This window comes from Bombina bombina, chromosome 8 (genome assembly GCF_027579735.1).
Source record: "Bombina bombina isolate aBomBom1 chromosome 8, aBomBom1.pri, whole genome shotgun sequence".
Lineage (NCBI taxonomy): Eukaryota > Metazoa > Chordata > Amphibia > Anura > Bombinatoridae > Bombina > Bombina bombina.
In genome coordinates, this window is record NC_069506.1 from 181,180,341 (window position 1) to 181,193,578 (window position 13,238).

Genomic DNA, 13,238 nt, shown 5'->3' on the forward strand with positions numbered 1-13,238 from the left:
TGTGTACTGACGTTTTTCCTATACCTAAGAGGCTTACAGAAATTATTAGCAAGGAGTGGGATAGACCCGGTGTGCCCTTTTCCCCCCCTCCTATATTTAGGAAAATTTTTCCAATAGACACCACCACACGGGACTTATGGCAGACGGTCCCTAAGGTGGAGGGAGCAGTTTCTACTTTGGCTAAGCGTACCACTATCCCGGTGGAGGATAGTTGTGCCTTTTCAGATCCAATGGATAAAAAATTAGAAGGTTGCCTTAAGAAAATGTTTGTTCAACAAGGTTTTATCTTACAGCTCCTTGCATGCATTGCGCCTGTCACTGCTGCGGCGGCATTCTGGTTTGAGTCTCTGGAAGAGGCCATTCGCACAGCTCCATTGGATGAAATTATGAACAAGCTTAAAGCTCTTAAGCTAGCTAACGCATTTGTTTCTGATGCCATCGTACATTTAACCAAACTTACGGCTAAGAACTCCGGATTCGCCATCCAAGCGAGCAGATCGCTATGGCTTAAATCCTGGTCAGCTGACGTGACTTCTAAATCTAAATTGCTTAATATTCCTTTCAAAGGGCAGACCTTATTCGGGCCCGGCTTGAAAGAAATTATCGCTGACATTACAGGAGGTAAGGGCCATGCTCTGCCTCAGGACAGGGCCAAATCAAAGGCCAAACAGTCTAATTTTCGTGCCTTTCGTAACCTCAAGGCAGGAGCAGCATCAACTTCCTCCGCTCCAAAACAGGAAGGAGCTGTTGCTCGTTACAGACAGGGCTGGAAAACTAACCAGTCCTGGAACAAGGGCAAGCAGGCCAGAAAACCTGCTGCTGCCCCTAAGACAGCATGAAGAGAGGGCCCCCTATCCGGAAACGGATCTAGTGGGGGGCAGACTTTCTCTCTTTGCCCAGGCTTGGGCAAGAGATGTCCAGGATCCCTGGGCGTTGGAGATCATATCTCAGGGATATCTTCTGGACTTCAAAGCTTCTCCTCCACAAGGGAGATTTCATCTTTCAAGGTTATCAGCAAACCAAATAAAGAAAGAGGCGTTTCTACGCTGTGTACAAGACCTCTTACTAATGGGGGTGATCCACCCAGTTCCGCGGACGGAACACGGGCAAGGATTCTATTCAAATCTATCTGTGGTTCCCAAGAAAGAGGGACCCTTCAGACCAATCTTGGACTTAAAAATCCTAAACAAATTCCTAAGAGTTCCATCATTCAAAATGGAAACTATTCGAACCATCCTACCCATGGTCCAAGAGGGTCAGTACATGACCACAGTGGACTTAAAGGATGCCTACCTTCACATACCGATTCACAAGGATCATTATCGGTACCTAAGATTTGCCTTCCTAGACAGGCATTACCAGTTTGTAGCTCTTCCCTTCGGGTTAGCTACGGCTCCAAGAATCTTTACAAAGGTTCTGGGCTCACTTCTGGCGGTACTAAGACCGCGAGGCATAGCGGTGGCTCCGTACCTAGACGACATTCTGATACAAGCGTCAAGTTTTCAAACTGCCAAGTTTCATACAGAGATAGTTCTGGCATTTCTGAGGTTGCATGGGTGGAAGGTGAACGTGGAAAAGAGTTCTCTATTACCACTTACAAGGGTTCCCTTCCTAGGGACTCTTATAGATTCTGTAGAGATGACAATTTACCTGACGGAGGCCAGGTTATCAAAACTTCCAAATGCTTGCCGTGTCCTTCATTCCATTCCACACCCGTCAGTAGCTCAGTGCATGGAAGTAATCGGCTTAATGGTAGCGGCAATGGACATAGTACCATTTGCGCGCCTGCATCTCAGACCGCTGCAATTGTGCATGCTAAGTCAGTGGAATGGGGATTACTCAGATTTGTCCCCTCGGCTAAATCTGGATCAAGAGACCAGAGAATCTCTTCTATGGTGGCTTTCTCGGCCCCATCTGTCCAAGAGGATGACCTTTCGCAGGCCAGATTGGACGATTGTAACAACAGACGCCAGCCTTCTAGGTTGGGGCGCAGTCTGGAATTCCCTGAAGGCTCAGGGATCATGGACTCAGGAGGAGAAACTCCTCCCAATAAATATTCTGGAGTTAAGAGCAATATTCAATGCTCTTCTAGCTTGGCCTCAGTTAGCAACTCTGAGGTTCATCAGATTTCAGTCGGACAACATCACGACTGTGGCTTACATCAACCATCAAGGGGGAACCAGAAGTTCCCTAGCGATGTTGGAAGTCTCAAAGATAATTCGCTGGGCAGAGTCTCACTCTTGCCACCTGTCAGCGATCTACATCCCAGGCGTGGAGAACTGGGAGGCGGATTTTCTAAGTCGCCAGACTTTTCATCCGGGGGAGTGGGAACTTCATCCGGAGGTCTTCGCTCAACTGATTCATCGTTGGGGCAAACCAGATCTGGATCTCATGGCGTCTCGCCAGAACGCCAAGCTTCCTTGTTACGGATCCAGGTCCAGGGACCCGGGAGCGGTGCTGATAGATGCTCTGACAGCCCCTTGGGTCTTCAACATGGCTTATGTGTTTCCACCATTTCCGATGCTTCCTCGACTGATTGCCAAGATCAAACAGGAGAGAGCATCGGTGATTCTGATAGCGCCTGCGTGGCCACGCAGGACCTGGTATGCAGACCTAGTGGACATGTCGTCCTGTCCACCATGGTCTCTGCCTCTGAGGCAGGACCTTCTAATTCAGGGTCCTTTCAACCATCCAAATCTAATTTCTCTGAGGCTGACTGCATGGAGATTGAACGCTTGATTCTATCAAAGCGTGGCTTCTCGGAGTCGGTTATTGATACCTTAATACAGGCTAGGAAACCTGTTACCAGAAGAATTTACCATAAGATATGGCGTAAATATTTATATTGGTGCGAATCCAAGAGTTACTCATGGAGTAAGGTTAGGATTCCTAGGATATTGTCTTTTCTACAAGAGGGTTTAGAAAAGGGCTTATCTGCTAGTTCGTTAAAGGGACAGATTTCTGCTCTGTCTATTCTTCTACACAAACGTATGGCAGAAGTTCCAGACGTTCAGGCTTTTTGTCAGGCTTTGGCTAGGATTAAGCCTGTGTTTAAGACTGTTGCTCCGCCGTGGAGCTTAAACTTAGTTCTTAACGTTCTGCAAGGCGTTCCATTTGAACCCCTTCATTCCATTGATATCAAGCTGTTATCTTGGAAAGTTCTGTTTTTGATGGCTATTTCCTCGGCTCGAAGAGTCTCTGAGTTATCTGCCTTACATTGTGATTCTCCTTATCTGATTTTTCATTCAGACAAGGTAGTTCTGCGTACTAAACCTGGGTTCTTACCTAAGGTAGTTTCTAACAGGAATATCAATCAAGAGATTGTTGTTCCATCATTGTGTCTTAACCCTTCTTCAAAGAAGGAACGACTTTTGCATAATCTGGATGTAGTCCGTGCCCTGAAGTTCTATTTGCAGGCAACTAAAGATTTTCGTCAAACTTCTTCCCTGTTTGTCGTTTACTCTGGACAGAGGAGAGGTCAAAAGGCTTCGGCTACCTCTCTCTCTTTTTGGCTTCGTAGCATAATACGTTTAGCCTATGAGACTGCTGGAAAGCAGCCTCCTGAAAGAATTACAGCTTCCGCCTGGGCCTTTAAAAATGAGGCCTCTGTTGAACAGATTTGCAAGGCTGCAACTTGGTCTTCACTTCACACTTTTTCAAAATTTTACAAATTTGACACTTTTGCTTCTTCGGAGGCTATTTTTGGGAGAAAGGTGCTTCAGGCAGTGGTTCCTTCCGTTTAAAGTTCCTGCCTTGTCCCTCCCTTCATCCGTGTACTTTAACTTTAGGTATTGGTATCCCATAAGTAATGGATGACCCGTGGACTGACTACACTTAACAAGAGAAAACATAATTTATGCTTACCTGATAAATTTATTTCTCTTGTAGTGTAGTCAGTCCACGGCCCGCCCTGTCTTTTAAGGCAGATCTAAATTTTAATTAAACTCCAGTCACCACTGCACCCTATGGTTTCTCCTTTCTCGTCTTGTTTTGGTCGAATGGATATGACATGTGAGGGGAGGAGCTATATAGCAGCTCTGCTTGGGTGATCCTCTTGCAACTTCCTGTTGGGGAAGAGATATAATCCCATAAGTAATGGATGACCCGTGGACTGACTACACTACAAGAGAAATAAATTTATCAGGTAAGCATAAATTATGTTTTTTCCAAATTTTCCAAATTCGATACTTTTGCTTCTTCGGAGGCTATTTTTGGGAGAAAGGTTTTACAAGCAGTGGTGCCTTCCGTTTAAGGTACCTGTCTTGTTCCCTCCCTTCATCCGTGTCCTAAAGCTTTGGTATTGGTATCCCACAAGTAAAGGATGAATCCGTGGACTGGATACACCTTACAAGAGAAAACAGAATTTGGGCTTACCTGATAAATTACTTTCTCTTGTGGTGTATCCAGTCCATGGCCCGCCCTGGCTATTAAGTCAGGTAGATTTTTTTTGTTTAAACTACAGTCACCACTGCACCCTATGGTTTCTCCTTTTTCTTCCTAACCTCCGGTCGAATGACTGGGGGGTGGAGCTAGAGGGGGAGCTATATGGACAGCTCTGCTGTGTGCTCTCTTTGCCACTTCCTGTTAGGAAGGAGAATATCCCACAAGTAAAGGATGAATCCGTGGACTGGATACACCACAAGAGAAAGTAATTTATCAGGTAAGCATAAATTCTGTTTTTATTGTAAATACATATTCCTATGTATATCTGTATATACATATGCCTGTATATCTATCTATATGGATATATTGGTATATATATATATATATATATATATATATATATATATATATATATATATATATATATACCTGTATATCTATCTATATGGATATATTGGTATATATATATATATATATTTATATATATACTGTATATTTAATAATAAAAATTACTTTTTTTCTATTTGAAGAGCATAAATGTAAAATATGGGTAACGCACTTCGGGGTTAGCGATTTAGGTCTAACGCTGTGTTTGGTTAGCATACACAAAAACCTACTAATCTTAAGACGCATTATTGAAATATAAAATATTAAAAAATAATATATTAATAATAATTATTGAAAATTATTATACATACTGTAAAATATTTTTTCTTTTACAAGACATGACGAGTCCACGTATTTCATCCTTACTTATGGGATTACGCCTCCTGGTCAGCAGGAGGAGGCAAAGAGCACCACAGCAGAGCTGTATATATAGCTCCTCCCTTCCCTCCCACCCCAGTCCTTCTCTTTGCCTCTGTTAAGGATAGAAAGAGGTAAAGTGAGGTGTTAGTTTAGATTCTTCAATCAAGAATTTTTAATTTTAAATGGTGCCAAAGTGTACTATTTTACTACCGGGCAGCTTCTGGAAGAACCAATTATGCTGGGAACTGGTGAGGTTTTATTCTCACTGCGCCTCCCCTATTGGTGCTGCCTGGATATGGACTTAGTGAATTTGCCTAAGACCCTTCCTTATTCACAGGACCTCTGGAGGAAATAGCGGACCTCTTGACACTGTGAGTAATTTCATGCTGTTACTCAGCATGGAGGTAGGTGCAGTCTCTTTATTTCTGGGGCTTAAAGCAGATACTCAGAACTGACTGTGCTCTGTTGTGGTGTTTTGGGGGTTAAGGACTCTGGTAAGGGTCTCCCTGTACAGTATGTTTGGATGTCATTAGGTACAAGTGCTGTTGCGTCCCAGTTATGTTCCGGTGAACATTGGAAGTGTACTTGTGCAGCCCCTAAGTACGTTTGTCATGATCGCTACAAACGTTCCTAGGCACGCTGGGATCGGTTGACACATCGAGGCAGGTAGGAGCCGCAGCGGAGCTGTGGCAGGGTGACTGGTGTGTTTTTTACAAACGGGGCCCATGTGAGGTGTACGTATAATTGATCCGCACCTAACTGCTGTTATTGTTAATCCTGTTTGGGGCTTAATAAAACGTTTACTATTAAAGGCACAGTACACTATTAATAAAACGTTTACTAATTAAAGGCACAGTTTACTATTATCTGCTGCACTAATAGTTCTGATTGTTACAAGGGACTTGACCAAGCTTGTACTTTGCATCTGCTACTATACAGGACATTGAGCAAAATACATTCCCCATGTGTTTAGATGCCATTGTGGAACCCCCTGTTACACTTTGTGACACTTGTGTTGAGAGAGCTTTACAATGTAAAGAAAATATATTTTTTAATAAAGATATGTCTAAGGAAGGTGCTCAGACTGATGAGATTCAGGGTATGCCGCAAATTTCTCCCCAAGCGTCACAGCCTTTAACGCCCGATCAAGCAACGCCATGTTCTTCATCGGCGTCTGCTTCTTTCACCTTGCAGGATATGGCTGCAGTTATGTCATCTACACTCACAAAAGTATTATCTAAGTTGCCAATATTACAGGGCAAACGCAGCAGGACAGAAACTCATATGGTTCCTGCGACTTCTGATGCCTTGATGGCTATCTCCGATATACCCTCCCAGGGATCTGAATTGGGGGTAGGGAGACCCTTTCTGAGGGGGAACTGTCTGAGTGCATTATCCCAGACAGATTTGGACGTCACATCCTTCAGATTTAAACTTGAACATCTCCGCCTGTTACTGCGGGAGGTTTTGATGACTCTGGACGACTGTGATTCTATTGTGGTACCTCCAGAGAAATTGTGTAAGATGGATAAATACTTAGAAATTCCTTCTTACTCTGATGTTTTTCCGGTTCCTAAAAGAATGACGGAAATTGTTACACAGGAATGGGAAAGACCGGGTATCCCTTTCTCACCTTCCCCTATTTTTAAGAAGATGTACCCTATAGCTGACACCGTTCGGGACTCTTGGCAAATGATCCCTAAGGTGGAGGGAGCTATTTCTACCCTGGCTAAACGTATGACTATCCCTATTGAGGACAGTTGTGCATTCAAAGACCCTATGGATAAAAAGCTGGAGGGTCTTCTTAAGAAGCTTTTTGTTCACCAGGGATATTTATTGCAACTGACGGCCTGCATTATACCAGTCACAACTGCAGCCGCCTTTTGGTTTGATGCTTTAGAGGAGTCTCTTAAGACTGAGACTTCTTTAGAGGAGATAATGATTAATGCCCTCAAGCTGGCTAATTCCTTTGTCACAGATGCCGCTTTTCAGATCGCCAAATTGGCGGCTAAGAATGCCGGATTCTCCATTTTAGCTCATAGAGCCTTATGGTTAAAATCTTGCTCTGCGGATGTGTCCTCTAAATCCAAGCTTTTGACTATTCCGTTTAAGGGAAAGACCCTCTTCGGTCCTGATTTGAAAGATATAATTTCTGACATTACGGGAGGTAAGGGTCATCTACTACCTCAGGACAAAACTTCTAAACAAAGGGGACGACAGAGTAATTTTCATTTCTTTCTTAATTTCAAGGGAGTCTCCCTTTCCTCTGCTGCTAAGCAGGAAGGGAATTTTTCTCAAGCCAAGGCCATCTGGAGACCTAACCAGACTTGGAACAAGGGTAAACAACCCAAGAAGCCCGCTGCTGCTCCCAAAATAGCATGAAGAGGCGCCCCCCGATCCAGGACCGGATCTAGTTGGGGGCAGACTTTCTCTCTTTGTCTAGGCTTGGATAAGAGACATTCACATTCAGGATCCCTGGACACTGGAAATGTCTCAAGGGTATCAGCTGGAGTTCAAAAATTCCTTCACAAGGTTTCTTCTTTCACGATTGTCTGTAGACCAGATAAGAAGAGAGGCGTTCTTATGCTGTGTAAAAGACCTCTCCACTATGGGAGTAATTTGTCCCGTTCCAATACAGGAACAGGGGTTTTACTCAAATCTTTTTGTGGTTCCCAAAAAAGAGGGAACGTTCCGACCCATTTTAGATCTCAAGAGTCTAAACAAGTTTCTCAGAGTTCCGTCCTTCAAGATGGAGACTAGGGTCTCTGCTGGCGATTCTCAGACCGCGGGGCATTGCAGTGGCGCCTTATCTGGACGATATTCTGATCCAGGCGTCGGCTTATCAGTTGACAAAGTTCCATACCAACATTGTTCTGTCCTTTCTAAGGACTCACGGGTGGAAGGTGAATCTAGAAAAGAGTTCACTAATTCCACGGACAAGGGTTCCTTTCCTGGGAACTCTAATAGACTCTATATCCATGAAAATCTTTTTGACGGAAGTCAGAAAGTTAAAGATTCTGAATACATGCCGATCCCTTCAGTCCAACCCTCGGCCATCAGTGGCTCAGTGCATGGAGGTAATTGGATTGATGGTGGCGGCAATGGACATCATTCCGTTTGCTCGTTTTCATCTCAGACCTCTACAACTGAGCATGCTCAGACAGTGGAATGGAGATTATGCAAATATGTCTCCTCAAATAGATCTGGATCAGGAGACAAGGGACTCTCTTCTTTGGTGGTTGTCGCCGGATCATCTGTCCCAAGGGACGTGCTTCTGCAGACCCTCATGGGTGATAGTGACAACGGACGCCAGTCTACTAGAATGGGGCTCAGTCTGGAATTCCCTGAAGGCTCAGGGTGTGTGGACTCGGTCGGAGTCTCTACTTCCAATCAATATTCTGGAATTGAGAGCAATATTCAATGCGCTTCAGGCTTGGCCTCAGTTGGCTTTGGCCAAATTCATCCGATTTCAGTCGGACAACATCACGACTGTGGCTTACATCAATCATCAGGGAGGAACAAGGAGTTCCTTAGCGATGATAGAAGTATCCAAGATAATTCAGTGGGCGGAGACCCACTCTTGTTATCTGTCAGCAATCTACATCCCAGGAGTGGACAACTGGGAAGCGGAATTTTTGAGCAGACAGACGTTTCATCCGGGGGAATGGGAACTCCATCCGGAGGTCTTTGCCACCCTGATTCTCAGATGGGGCAGACCGGAGCTGGATCTTATGGCATCTCGTCAGAATGCCAAGCTCCCGAGATACGGATACAGGTCCAGGGATCCTCAGGCCGAGCTGATAGATGCCTTGGTCGTTCAACCTAGCTTATGTGTTTCCGCCGTTTGCTCTCCTTCCCCGGGTGATTGCTCGGATCAAACAGGAGAGGGCTTCAGTGATTCTCATCGCTCCTGCGTGGCCTTGCAGGACTTGATATGCCGATCTGGTGGACATGTCATCTCTGCCACCGTGGAAGCTTCCATTGAGGCAGGACCTTCTCATTCAGGGACCCTTCCATCATCCGAATCTAATTTCTCTGCAGCTGACTGCTTGGAGATTGAACGCTTGATTTTATATAAGCGAGGGTTCTCTGATTTGGTCATAGATACCTTGATTCAGGCACGTAAGCCTGTTACTAGAAAGATTTACCATAAGATATGGCGTAAATATCTTTATTGGTGCGAATCCAAGGGTTACTCATGGAGTAAGATTAGGATTCCTGGGATTTTGTCCTTTCTCCAAGAAGGATTGGAGAAGGGGTTATCAGCAAGTTCCTTAAAGGGACAGATTTCTGCTCTGTCTATTTTGCTACACAAACGTCTGGCAGATGTTCCAGATGTTCAGTCTTTTTGTCAGGCTCTGACCAGGATCAGGCCTGTGTTTAGATCAATTGCTCCTCCTTGGAGTTTGAATTTAGTTCTTAATGTTCTTCAAGGGGTTCTGTTTGAACCTATGCATTCCATAGATATTAAATGTTTATCTTGGAAAGTTTTATCTTTGGTTGCTATTTCTTCTGCTCGCAGAGTTTCTGAGTTTTCTGTTTTACAATGTGATTCTCCTTATCTTATTTTCCATTCTGATAAGGTGGTCTTACGTACCAAACCTGGTTTCCTTCCTAAGGTTGTTTCTAATAAGAATATTAATCAGGAAATTGTTGTTCCTTCCTTGTGTCCTAATCCTTCTTCTAAGAAGGAGCGTCTGTTACATAACTTGGATGTGGTTCGTGCCCTGAAGTTTTACTTGCAGGCGACTAAAGATTTTCGTCAATCATCTTCATTATTCGTTGCTTTTGCTGGAAGACGTAGGGGACAGAAAGCTACGGCTACCTCTCTTTCTTTTTGACTGAAGAGTATCATCCGTTTGGCATATGAAACTGCTGGACAGCAGCCTCCTGAAATGATTACGGCTCATTCCACTAGGGCTGTGGCTTCCTCATTGGCATTTAAAAACAATGCTTCTGTTGAACAGATTTGCAAGGCTGCAACTTGGTCGTCTCTTCACACTTTTTCCAAATTTCACAAATTTGATACTTTAGCCTCGTCCGAGGCTGTTTTTGGGAGAAAGGTTCTTCAAGCAGTGGTGCCTTCAGTTTAGGTTCCAGTCTTGTCCTTCCCTTTTATCCGTGTCCTATAGCTTTGGTATTGTATCCCATAAGTAAGGATGAAATCCGTGGACTCGTCATATCTTGTAAAAGAAAAGGAAATTTATGCTTACCTGATAAATTTGTTTATTTTACAATATGACGAGTCCACGGCCCACCCTGTCATTTTCTAAGACAGGTCTTTATTTTTATTAAACTTCAGTCACCTCTGCACCTTGGCTTTTCCTTTCTCTTCCTAATTCTGGTCGAATGACTGGAGTGGGAGGGAAGGGAGGAGCTATAAATACAGCTCTGCTGTAGTGCTCTTTGCCTCCTCCTGCTGACCAGGAGGCGTAATCCTATGAGTAAGGATGAAATCCGTGGACTTGTCATATCTTAGAAGAAACAAATTTATCAGGTAAGCATAAATTTCCTTTTCTTAATTATTCATAGAATATATATATATATATATATATATATATATATATACACACACACACACATATATATATATATATATATACACACACACACACACACACATATATATATATATATATATATATATATATATCAGCCTGTGACTATGAAGACATGTCATAAGGTCTGGAAGGCCTTTATTTTCGGGTGTATAGACCATGGGGTAGATTTATGAAGCAGCGAATGCTGTTTCCGACCCACTCCGCTTCAGGTCCGTCTGAAGAGAAAGTTAAAGTGACACGAAGTGCAAGAAGTGTAAAGAATCTGATCCAGATATCATCCATTTATTAGCAAGTTGTCCAAAAGTGAGTCAAATGTGGGCCAAGGTAGAATTCTTATGCTCTATAATTTTGGGGGTAAAGATCAAAATATCAGCAGAAAATATACTCTTTTTAAACAGAGAGCTGGAATGGGGGCCTAAATATAAATTCATTCAATGGGGAATATTGGTGGCCAGATCAATGATCTTTAAATTTTGGATTAAAAATAACATTGAAAGAGTGCTGTTCTCTCTCTTTCAATTTTTATGCAAATTACTCTTGGGTCACCCTAAGAGTAATGGGGAAACCAGGCGTGGACTCCATGCACACTTGCCCTTAGAGAGATACAACTGCACCTCACTGACAAGGCCCATAGGAGGCCGAAATGATCGTCTGGGGTTGTTGCTTCCCTTGTTCAGAGAAGAATTGCCTGGTATTTCGGCGCTGGACTGTCATTGGGCAGGGTCAGATTGATATGCTTCAGGATATTTTTTCTCTGTGTAGGTGCATAGTGTGCAAAAAGAACGTGCACCCTGAGGAGTTACAATAAAAATTAACATGCATGGAAGTTATTCCAGCTTCTGTTCTATCTCATGGAGTGCTGTTTTCTCTATTTTCGATTTTTATGCAAATTACTCTTGGGTCACCCTAACAGTAATGGGGGAAACCAGACGTGGACTCCATGCACACTTGCCCTTAGAGAGATACAACTGCACCTCACTGACGAGGCCCATAGGAGGCCGAAACGATCGTCTGGGGTTGTTGCTTCCCTTGTTCAGAGAAGAATTGCCTGGTATTTCTGCGCTGGATTGTCATTGGGCAGGGTCAGACTAATATGCTTCAGGATATTTTTTCTCTGTGTGAGGGCATAGTGTGCAAAAAGAACGTGCACCCTGAGGAGTTACAATAAAAATGAACATGCATGGAAGTTATTCCAGCTTCTGTTCTATCTTATGGAGTGCTGTTCTCTCTCTTTCGATTTTTATTAAAAATAACATCCCTTCAATTAATTTAATAAAAGAACGTTTGGCTAGACAAGCCTTGTTGGAGGCTTGGGATACTAAGCTATATAAACATATGGGATAAAAAAAAACTATAGAAAAAATTGGGGGGATTTGGGCGAGTATTTGGGGGTAGAATTTCTACAGAAAATTAATCAAATTATCCCTAAAGGGGACATTCATATGGGGGGAGAGAGAGGTGGACGATGAAAATCCCTTTTTTTTTTTTTTTTCTTCGTGTGTGGGTGGAGATGAGGAATGTGTGGGTATGAACTATGGGTACTTAAATAAAGGTCAGAATTAATAATATACTAAAATGCTCTAATTAGTTAGGGCGCACACTATTAGAAGTTAAAGCTGAGCTAGGATTGACTCTCCTTTATAATGGAAGGAAGTGAACTATATCTTTTATTACTTCGGCTAAGATAGAGCAGAGCTTACTTGGTATGGATCACATATAAAATAAATATCTTCTTGGACTCTTTGCATCTTAGACAAGACTAATTGCAAATATCTGCTTAAATTTTGAGGGGCTGATAAGCCCAAACTGGATTAGTCGAGATTCGTTTCTCTCTGCTTGAAATGTCAGGTTATATTTCTTTTTTGACTGTTTCTACTTTACAAATTGAATTAAATTATATTAAGTTTTTGTACTGTAAATTGTGTACACAATAAAATTAAAAAAGAAAAAAAAAAAAAAAAAAAGTAAAATATGGGTAATGCACTTCGGGGTTAGCGATTTAGGTCTAACGCTGTGTTTGGTTAGCATACACAAAAACCTACTAATTGTAAGACGCATTATTAAAATATAAAATATTGAAAAATATTAATAATAATTATTGAAAACTATTATGCATACTGTAAAAATTTTTTTTTTAATTATTCATAGAATATATATACATATATACACATATATATATATATATATATATATATATATATATATATCCGCCTGTGACTATGAAGACATGTTATAAGGTCTGGAAGGCCTTTATTTTCTGGTGTATAGACCATGGGGTAGATTTATGAAGCAGCGAATGCTGTTTCCGACCCACTCCGCTTCAGGTCCGTCTGAAGAGAAAGTTAAAGTGACACTGAACCTAATTTTTTTCTTTCGTGATTCAGATAGAGCATTCAATTTTAAACCACTTTCTAATTTACTCCTATGATCAAATTTTCTTTGTTCTCTTGCTATCTTTATTTAAAAAGAAGGCATCTAAGCTTTTTTTGTTTCAGACCCTGGACAGCACTTTTTTATTGGTGGATGACTTTATCCACCAATCAACAA